Source organism: Mustela nivalis, assembly GCF_964662115.1.
Source record: "Mustela nivalis genome assembly, chromosome: 11".
NCBI lineage: Eukaryota > Metazoa > Chordata > Mammalia > Carnivora > Mustelidae > Mustela > Mustela nivalis.
In genome coordinates this window covers 14,524,117-14,534,241 of record NC_139030.1, presented here as the reverse complement: position 1 = coordinate 14,534,241, position 10,125 = coordinate 14,524,117, and positions in this window count along the sequence as shown.

The window sequence follows — 10,125 nt, the reverse complement described above, 5'->3', positions numbered from 1 at the left end:
CATAGAATTATGGTAAACCATAAATGAGCAAATGAGTCTGTAGCACTTAACAAAACAGAGAAGAGAGCAAACACAGGACTGGTAGGTAACACCAGCTGTAATTGGCATGATGTTGTTAAAGGAATGGTAGTCATTCTAGTATTGTTTACTGTGGTCATGGCACTGATAGTTCCTGGACGTAGAAGTGGAGGTTAAAGGCACAGCACCAGGAAGAGACCTAATGGGAGTTTATCATCAGTAATTATATACTGATTAGGTAGACATTCCTGAAAACCAAGAAGGGACCTGTCAAGTACCCATACTCACATCAGAATTTACGTTTTAACAAGAAACTCGGGTGATTCGAACATATACATTAAAATCCAGGAATCTCTACCCCAGATAACTGTTTCAAATGGGCTGCAGATGCTTAATGTCCTTTGACTATTCCTGTTTACCTGCCTAACTTCTAACATTAGGAAGCTTTAAGTGTCAGCCTTCAGACACGTTCTCAATCTGCACTCAACATCTTAGTTTAGATCATCCCTTTGAACTCTTTGTAGAACTGCAGTGACCAAATATATGTCTCCAGTCATGTTCTGTCAATACATTTCAGATGTTTGCATTCAGTTGTCTTCTACTATTTCCCCACTGAGATGTCTAACTGGTACCTAAAATTAAACAACTATAAAAGAGAATTCTTGACCCTCTGCCCATCCCTCCCAGCCATCAGTCTGGTTCCTCCCACCATATTCTCTATCTCCATAAAGTAACTATATTCTTCAAGTTGTTCAGACCAAAATCTTGTGATCCTGATTTCTTTTTTTGTGCATGTGGGCACATGTGCCTTCTATCTATTTCACCAAAAACTCTAATTGACTGTGTTTTCAACAACATCCAAAATCGGACCATTTCTCACTTGCTCCACCATTCCCATCCTAGTTAAAATCATCACTGTCCTTCACGTGAATTATATTGAAAGCCTCCTAATTGGTCTTCTCTCTTCTCCCTTGGTCCCCTCTATGGCATATCCATTCACACTATCGGTAGAGTAATGCTTTTGAAACAGGTCAAATCATGTTACCTCTCTGCTCAGAATTTTTAGATCGGTTCTCATCCTCACTCAGAAGAGAATCCAATTTTTTCATGGCCTAAAACCTCCTATATACTCTGGCTTCAGCTTCATTTTCCGCTTTTTTCCCCTACAATTTCCCTTGCTCAATTCTTCCCAGTCACATATCACTGTTTACCTTGAACATGCCAAACACACTCTCAACCCAAGGACTTTGATACCTGCTCTTCTTTCTGCGTGGAATGTTCTTCCCTTCCTAACTATATGACCAGCCTCTCCATTTCCTTCAAGTGTCCTAATAAAGGCCTTCCCTAACCACACACACATATCCCTACTCTATCATTTTCCCTATTCTTTTCTTTCGTAAGCTCCAAATTTGCTTCTCATAATACTTATCACTACCTGAGATTATTTATGTGTGAATAAGTATGCTTCCATAGGTATTATTGTTCTTAACACACACTAAGCACTCAGTAAACATTTGTTTTGTAAAATAATGAATAAATAAATTATTGGACCTAATCATGGAATTCTTGGGGAAATGTCAAAACATTTTTAAATAAAATACTATAATTTTCTTTTTTATTTTAAACATAATAAATTATTATTTTATAAATTTTAGAAAATATAGATGTGGTACATGTTTAGGAAATGAGCTGCAGATGCTCAATGCCCTATCATTTAGATAAAACAGTTATAAGCATTTTGACATGTTTTGTTCTCCTCCATTTTATTGGAAAAATATTTGTGTGTATATACACTAAACTGAGGTATTTATATGTCAAATATTCTATCCTGCTTTCCTTGTCACATTATATCATAAGAATTTTATATAAAACTGATGTAATAGCCATATAATTATTCTGCCTCATAAGCATATTATTTATTTAGTCATTATCTTATCATTAGACATCAAGCTAGCTATTTCCAAGTTTTTGCTATTTTAAAAATCTCCAAGAAAACTTGTTGGACATAAATATTTACCCGTCTCTAGTTATTTATTTAAGATAAATAACAATAGGTTGAATTACTGGGTCAAAGGAATTATTTGAAAGACTCCTGCTGTATATAATCAAATTAACCTTCATAAAATTTGTGTTAATCAACATTCCTATAAGAGGAATCGAAGAGCTTAGACCTCATCACATCCCTGATAGTCCCAAATCCTTAGTCACTTAAAAAAATTGTCAATCATATAGATTGAAAATGCTATCTCATTTCAATAATATTTTTATCAGTAATGAGGTTGGTTAGTTGTCCTCATCTTTTGTGACCAATTCTACAACATATGCTCTGCCCAACACCCCTGGTTCAGGTAAAGCCTCTCTCCCAGAAGCATGAATCCTGCCTCTGCAGTAAGAAAGAAATCACTTCAATTTTATTCATTAGAACTGGCCTCTTGCCAGGCAACCTGTCATCATTCTTTTTCAAACGTTGACCCGACCCAGTGCTGTCTTGCAATTGATCCAGTCAACACCTAATTAAGGGGGTGTCTATTGATGGTAAATAAGCCACACTGTAATTTATAATGATTTTGTTTCAAGAATTGTTTACCTATTGGGAAATGAGACTTCTTCTCTGAGAATTCAAACAGTGTCTCTATCAGAATCTCCAAATCAACCCAAATGGATATACCACAAGAATTTTATGTCCCAGATTTCCCTGAGGCAACAGACCAAAAGCACAATTTATGCATAGACATAATAAACTGTTACTTGTTTCAATGTGATTTGCAGGCCACTGTTAAATCTTTCCTAGCCAAGATAATTTATTTAACTTACCTTCCACAGTGTCTTAAATTTTACCATTATAGAGACCCTCTGGCTAATGAATTTCAATGCTTTCAGGTGTGAATTTATGATACTCAGAACACATGAGGCTCTTTTTAACTCACTATCAGCCTAGGCCTTTTTAATCCATCTCTGAAGGAAATGTGTAGCTGAAGAAATTGTGTGCTATAAGCAAAGTTATTTCAGAATATAAATCATTGTTCTGGGAAAGAAAAAGGATTTTAGTTGAGATTCCAAAGTCGGAGATAAGAAATTAGAAGGATACTCTGAGACTGATAATGCATTGAGAAATAAATTAGTAGTTCTTGCCTAAAGAATGAGAAATATGAGAAATATTCTATGTTTAAAGAGTGAGAAATAATATCGTCATAGGTGAAAACTTCCATCATGGGGAGAGGACTAGGAGATAGCACTGCAGGTACTCTGTGTTTGACTAGGCTGGTCCATGATTCCCAGACTCCAGCTTGCATTAGAATTTCCTGGAAGGTGTGTCAAAATGAATTGCTGGGCTCCAGCCCCAGAGTTTCTGACTCAGCTGGTCTGAGTGTGGCTTGAGTATTTGTATTTCTAACAAACTCCCTGGTGGTGCTGATGTTACTAGTTAGGGACCTTGAGAACTATTGGCTTGAATGTTGGGTACCATCCCCTTACTGTTGGACTGTAGGAACCTAGAAAGAAAACACTGGATTTGAGAAGTCTATTATCTTTAACTCTCTGCTGAAGAGTAAACACATTCAAAGTGTTTTTAGGCCCATACAGCATAAAGCCTCATATCATACAGTTGTGTTATACCATGAGGAGCTCTTATTAAAGAAACTCTACTGAAATTCTTAGAGTAGGATTGTCAGATTTACCAAAAAAAAGAAAATTATATATAAATAAAGATACACATATATGCATGCATATGCATATAAGTTTAGAAATATGCATGTATGCCTCAATTAAATCTAAGTTTAATATAAACAATAATATTTTGGGGTTATAAGCATGTTCTATGCAATATGGTTCTGAAATTCAAATTTACTAGAAATTCTATATTTTATCTACCAATCCTATCTCTGAAAAACCAATGTGGGAAAGCTTCTAGAAGAGTAAAGTCCAATAATTCCATCTCCTAAACCAGAGATATAGAAAGAATTTTAAAGATGACTTCAGAAACACCATAGGACTGCTTATGAGTGCTTTGAATTAGTGGTCCAGCTCCCAAGTGGATGGTGCTTGGTCCTGGGTAGCAGGTCCTCTCTCCCCCGCCAGCCCTCCATTCTATCACTTTGAGTTTGTTCTGCAATCGTCTTAGTCAATTCAAACAGAGGATAAAGGAATGGTGGGCAACGGAAAACGCCATCTTGGTGAGACTCTATTAGTCCACAACGATAAGGAAAATTCTAGGTACTTTTAACAATTGAGTTTAATGTAAGACTTTGGCTTAATGGAGATGAAAGAGTCAGAAGAGCAACAAAGGAAGGTAGATTTATCACCAAATTCGTAACTGAAGGTGGCTGCTACCTCCCTTAGGGCTAAAGAAACAAAGGTATGTCACCACCCAGAACACATGACCGCTGCCCCCTTGAAAGGCCGGGTCAGATCTGAGCTGCCTAATCCTGAACCAAGGCACACACTTGCCAGTAACCAATGCTAGCATCGCCACTGTTTCTGCCAGTGGTACCACTGCCACGTTAGAAAGCACTGCCAGGAAGTAGGAAAAGATGGCTCTCCCACTCTCCTGCCTTGTAATCTCACTCCAGTACGTCCCATTGGCTGAACATGACAGGAAGCCAGCTGGCAAGGGGGTTTGGAGAGACATGTTTTATAGTCTTCCAGCCCTGGTAGGCAAGGGAAAATTATAAAAGTGTTCATACGGAGCTGAGATAATACGGATACCATTTGGCACAGTCCATTCCTGGCAATTCGTTTCCATACCCACCATGCCTCCCATAATTTCACTTCTTAACAACAACCTTAATGACATCAGTTTTCTGCACAGCAAAAAGCAGTTAACCCCCATAAGTATACTTGTTCCCCCAAAAAGACCATACATGAGGTCAAATAAGTGAGTGGATACTATTAATTCTATTTCTAAGTTACTTATAAGCCCACTAGATATACTGTTACCTAAAGAACAAATGGAAATGCTTCCTGCATAATATAGTAGCAAAGGGGGAGAGGAAAAAATGAAAAATATATAAAATATGCATATAGGAAAACATGAGTAGTCACTACAGACCTCGTTTCTGTAACTATCTATGAGAACATAGTTGATATTTATAATTTCCTTTAATCGATGACTTATGTCATATTCTCTTTGCCAATATTCCAACTTGTTTCGTGTTCTTTGTCTGGTGTTTGACCTAAATATTTATTTTTGAAGATTCTGGTTATTTATGGGCTCTGCTTTTATTGGATTTCTGTAATCTTTCATTAATGTTTACTTACTGTGCATGGAAGTACTAAGAAGCACCCCAGAGAATCCCTTGGGTTTCTTAGTTTTCCCTGCCTCTAATAGCAACTATTTTATTTCCACTGGATAACAGAATAAATAAACCCCCACCTGTACAGTAATCCCATTATTTGCCTCTAGGCTCTACAGCATGAGGAGCTCAAAATAACCAGGTAGTAGTCTCAACTTGAATTTTATTGAACATAGTATTGCGATCCTTATAAATTTCCCTCCTGGGGACAAAAATCCCTAAATCAGTAAAGTTCCAAAACTGTGGGGATGGGAAGCAAATATTTGTGAGTCTTATTAAGCGCATTAGTGAATGAGTCATTCTTGTTCCCACTCTTGATTTTTAGACCTCAGTATTCTTGCTGTGAGGAAAGCAGCATGATATATTCATCATAGGTCCAAAGCAAAAATCAAGGTCATCTGGGTGACTAAGTGGGTTAAATGTTCAGGTCAGGTCATAATCTCAGGGTCCTGGGATCTAGCCTCATGTCCAGCTCCCTGCTCAGTGGGCAGTCTTTTTGTCTCCCTCTCTCTACAACCTCTGCCCTCATGCTCTCTCTCTCTCAAATGAATACATAGAACTTAAAAAAAAAAAAAAAAAAAAAAAAAGCATCTATCATACCCAGTAAGGAAACAGTCCAATCTCCCAAGGTGTTGTTGTCTTCTAAGGGGTATCAAAAGCAACATATTATTCTTTATAACCAACTGCTTCAGAATGACATGGTAGATGTTATAATCAGTGACTTCCACACAGCAGGATTTCCAGGGAATGTGTCTTACCTTCTCATGCAATTCATTTCAGTGTTGAAAATCTGATCAAGCCCTGCCTCATCTAGAGTGCTAATGTTTCATGCTAAAATGCCAATGCTGCCACCATTCCTATTGCCATCACTGACCAGAGGCACCTTCTTTTCTCCTTGTCCTACCGGCCAATTTCCTGTTGGTACTTCCTGTTGGCAGAAATCTGACATAAATGTACTAAGCAGCCTTCTTGCTCCATTGTTAGAGAACAGTCTATAGCAAGACAAGTATGGAGCTGAGGAAAAATGAACACCATCCAACACAAGAGCAGTCTTCAAAGAACATTAGGATGACAAAGTCAGAGAGTCGTGTTATTATTCACTTCTCCTGATGTCAAAATTACTATTAACTATTTAATCCAGTTCTTTCCTGATCTTGAGCCCTGGCCCTCACCAAAGAGAAGGAAATGTCTATTTTTTTTTTTTCAAGGGCAAAATAGAGTCTTGGAAAATACAAAATGAGACTACTGTGATCAGTAATTTAAAAATTACTGAGCCTTTAATACAGACCACATGATTTTCTAGGCAGTTTATTTATGCTGTATCACTGAACTCAAGCAATCCCTTGGATAAGCATTATGATTGCCCTAATCGCAACAACGAGGAACCTGAGGTATAAAGAGTTAAAGAACTTGCCCAAGGTCACCCAGGGAGCATATGGCAGTGCATGGATAGAAACCCAGCCTATCAAGCTCCATAGCTCACATTCTCAAATGCCAGGACTGCTCTGCCTCCAACCACATCTCCCTTTCCCTTCCAGTGCCTCTTATAACCAAGTAGACTTTTTTTTTTTTTTTAAAGCAGTTTGCCAGGACTAACTTCAGATCATTGTCCCATTGAACTTTATTACCATTAATTCTCCCAAATGAATTCTTGAGTTAAATGAACATATATACTAGATACATAAAGTCCACACCCTCAGCCCCATTTCTTGTTATGTGAACAGGAGCCTAACGAATGGATACAATCAGGGCATAATTCCCGGCATATACAAGAAAACAACAAATAACTATTAATGAATGGATTAATCACATTTCTCTGCAAAGGTACAAAAGTACCCACCATGTTTCATATAAAATAAACCCACTTTTTTCAATATGGAGTTTAGGAAATTTCTTCAAATGGGAAATATTAGACATTTGTAAATTACTTTAACTTCCCCTTCTGCTCTGTACCAAATGAAGGAGAGCTACCTGAATCCCACATCTGTATTTTAGAAGAGAGAAAGGCAAAACTTACCAACTCTTTCAAGGAAACTAGACCAGGTTATTGAGCTACAAAGCCCAAAATATATTATACTGATATTTTCTGAGGTCAGACACCATAGAAGCAATATATGAGGGATCCCTAAGTAAGGATTTGACTTTTGGTGCCCTCTCTAAAGTCTTGAACACACTTTAATTATCTTCGAGTTATGAATAATATTGAAGCCAATTAGAATAAGGTTATAGTTTCAAGGGTGGACCCATAAAAAGAAGGCTCTGGTTCTCACAGCAAACATCAAGAGAGTCCTTAGACATGAGATTTCCTGGTCCTGGACCTATATATAATCATGAGTCCTGATTCTCCTTGTCCTTAGCTAATAGAAATTGAAATTGTAATGTGGACATTATCCCTTCATGAAAAAAAATTAATAATGAATGTCCTGATTGTCCTTCATCCCAGTAATGTATCTGGACCAAAATAAAAGACAAAGGAGTGCTCGGATGAAACTGATGTGATGGGAACAATGTCCCAAAGGGTTTTTTCTCCAAATTTGCTTTCTCTGCTTGTCCTCTTCTTTTCCACAGCTCCTTTTTCCCTTTGCGCTCTTACCTGCCATGAACCTAAAGACCACTTCTCTCCCACCATCAGGAAGATGTTACTGAGGTTACTTCCTTTTTCATTAGGCTCCATCGCATTTTCTCAGGAACTTCTCCATCTCTCCTCACCTCCAATCCTGACCTACCTAGGCAGCCGCCTCCCTATGGTGTTCCCTTCGAAAATGGTCCTTCATGGGCCACCAAATCCCTCATTCACTCTTGTGCTTCTGGTTTTTAAGATAGAAAGAAGTCAGACTGGGAGACTGTCTAATAATTCATTCATCTGCAGAAAACTTTAATTTGTTGACCAGTTACCCAGGTGTTGATCCTCTTCTAGTGTATCTCCAAAGGCATATCAGCTTTGCTTTGTTGTGTGTGTGTGTGTGTGTGTGTGTGTGTGTGTGTTTTAATGAAGCCTTAAGACTTACCCCTCATACCTAACTACCAGCTGCAGCCCCCACAGCAGGCATCTCCTTAATGTGACAGGCAAGTACATTATGCTAAGTAGATAATCACAACAATTAACTGAAAAGGTTATAATTTCATCCTGTTTGGTACAGTTGGCCTGTCAAAAATAATTATGTTAAAATAGATCTCAAGCCTCCCTCTGCAAAACTGAGGGGAAAAAAAGAAAGGAAAGAAAAGACAACAGCTAAGAACTTCTAACTTGGCCAAATTGAATGTTCTGAAATTTCACTGCTAACCGAGACACTGGAGAGATATTTAGCAGAAGAGTCCTTTCAACTCTGTTGGAGATATTCCATTTCTAGATCAGTGATGCTTAATATAAATACTGAATAAAACAGTATATGACAGACTTCCGAGTCACAAATCTTGACCAAAAAGGTAATCTCTCACCACTCACAAGGAAATAAGTAGAAAGACAGAAACAGTCCTATTAACAGTTCTAAATCCTACCTTCAGCTTTGCTTGTCCTCACGTGGGGCATCTTAGTTGATCTAGAGCTAGATATTTGCATTGTGGGATCTTGTCTCCACTCCCAATCCAATTAGCTAAGGGATTTGGAGCATCTCACTTTGTTCCTTTAGTTACCATATTCATTATTAATAAAATTAAGAGCTCAAAACTAGAGCACTAGTTTTAATTCTGCTAAAATGTGCTATATACTGAAGATAGACAAGAGTTCAGTGACAAAAGTCTGATTCATTAGCAGCATTATCACAGCCACTGGAAGAGATTTTTCTACTTGATTCCATTTCTTCTGATTGCCTTCGATTCCTGCCATATTTCCTGCTATTATGGGTGGAACACAGATCACCATTATCTTCCAGTGCTTGACCTCAAAATCTTTCAGCCTAGCTGGTGAAGCAGAATCTAAACATATGATAGAATTAGCAAACAAATTAGAATATAGTAGACAAAATGTGTGAAATTACATACTAGCATCACAATACCTGACTAGTTTAGGAAATGGAAAAATCACTGTGGCTTATTATGGCATGCTTGGGAATTTCATACATTTTTTGTATATTCTAAAACAAACTATGTGTATTATATTTATATAAATTGGACCCTTATATAGTGTGAAAGATTACAAAAGTACAGGGTGGATAGCAAAGAGGCAAATGAGTCTTTTCAGTGTACGAAGAGGCACTTCTTATAAGTTTTCTTCTTCCATGTTTTTTAGGCCATTGTAATATATATCCTAGAATCTGAGGATGCACTCACTGCCTTTTTAATTTATTTCTTTTCAAAATTGTCCCCATTAATTTTCGTGTTACTTCACACAAATCACAACAAAAATACAATTATTGTCTATTTTCAAGTCCTAAGTTCATTTGTACTTCTGACTTGCTTTAATGCAATTGTTCCTTATGCTTGCTACCAAAGTAAGCTTTGTCTGGCACTCTTAGAGGCCACAGCTCACCGAATCACCTGGTACAATTCATTGCTTATTCATGTTCCTTCCCAGGATGCTGGGACCTCTGTGAGCACAAGGATTCTGCCATATTTACCTTTAAACCCTAGCATGGAGCACTGGGTGTGGTGCATCAACAATGAATTTTGGAACACTGGAAAAAAAGTTTAAATTAAATTAAATTTTTAAAAAAAACAGCTCCCATACAGTGTTTATCATATGGTAAATATTAATAACAGCCACTGTTGGATTCCTATTTAACAACCATCCTTCCCCCTTTGTAATTTTTAACAGAACCTGGATTCCATTAAAACACTCCCCCTTTTCCATGTAGCTGTGTCCTGGAAAAGAGAGGAA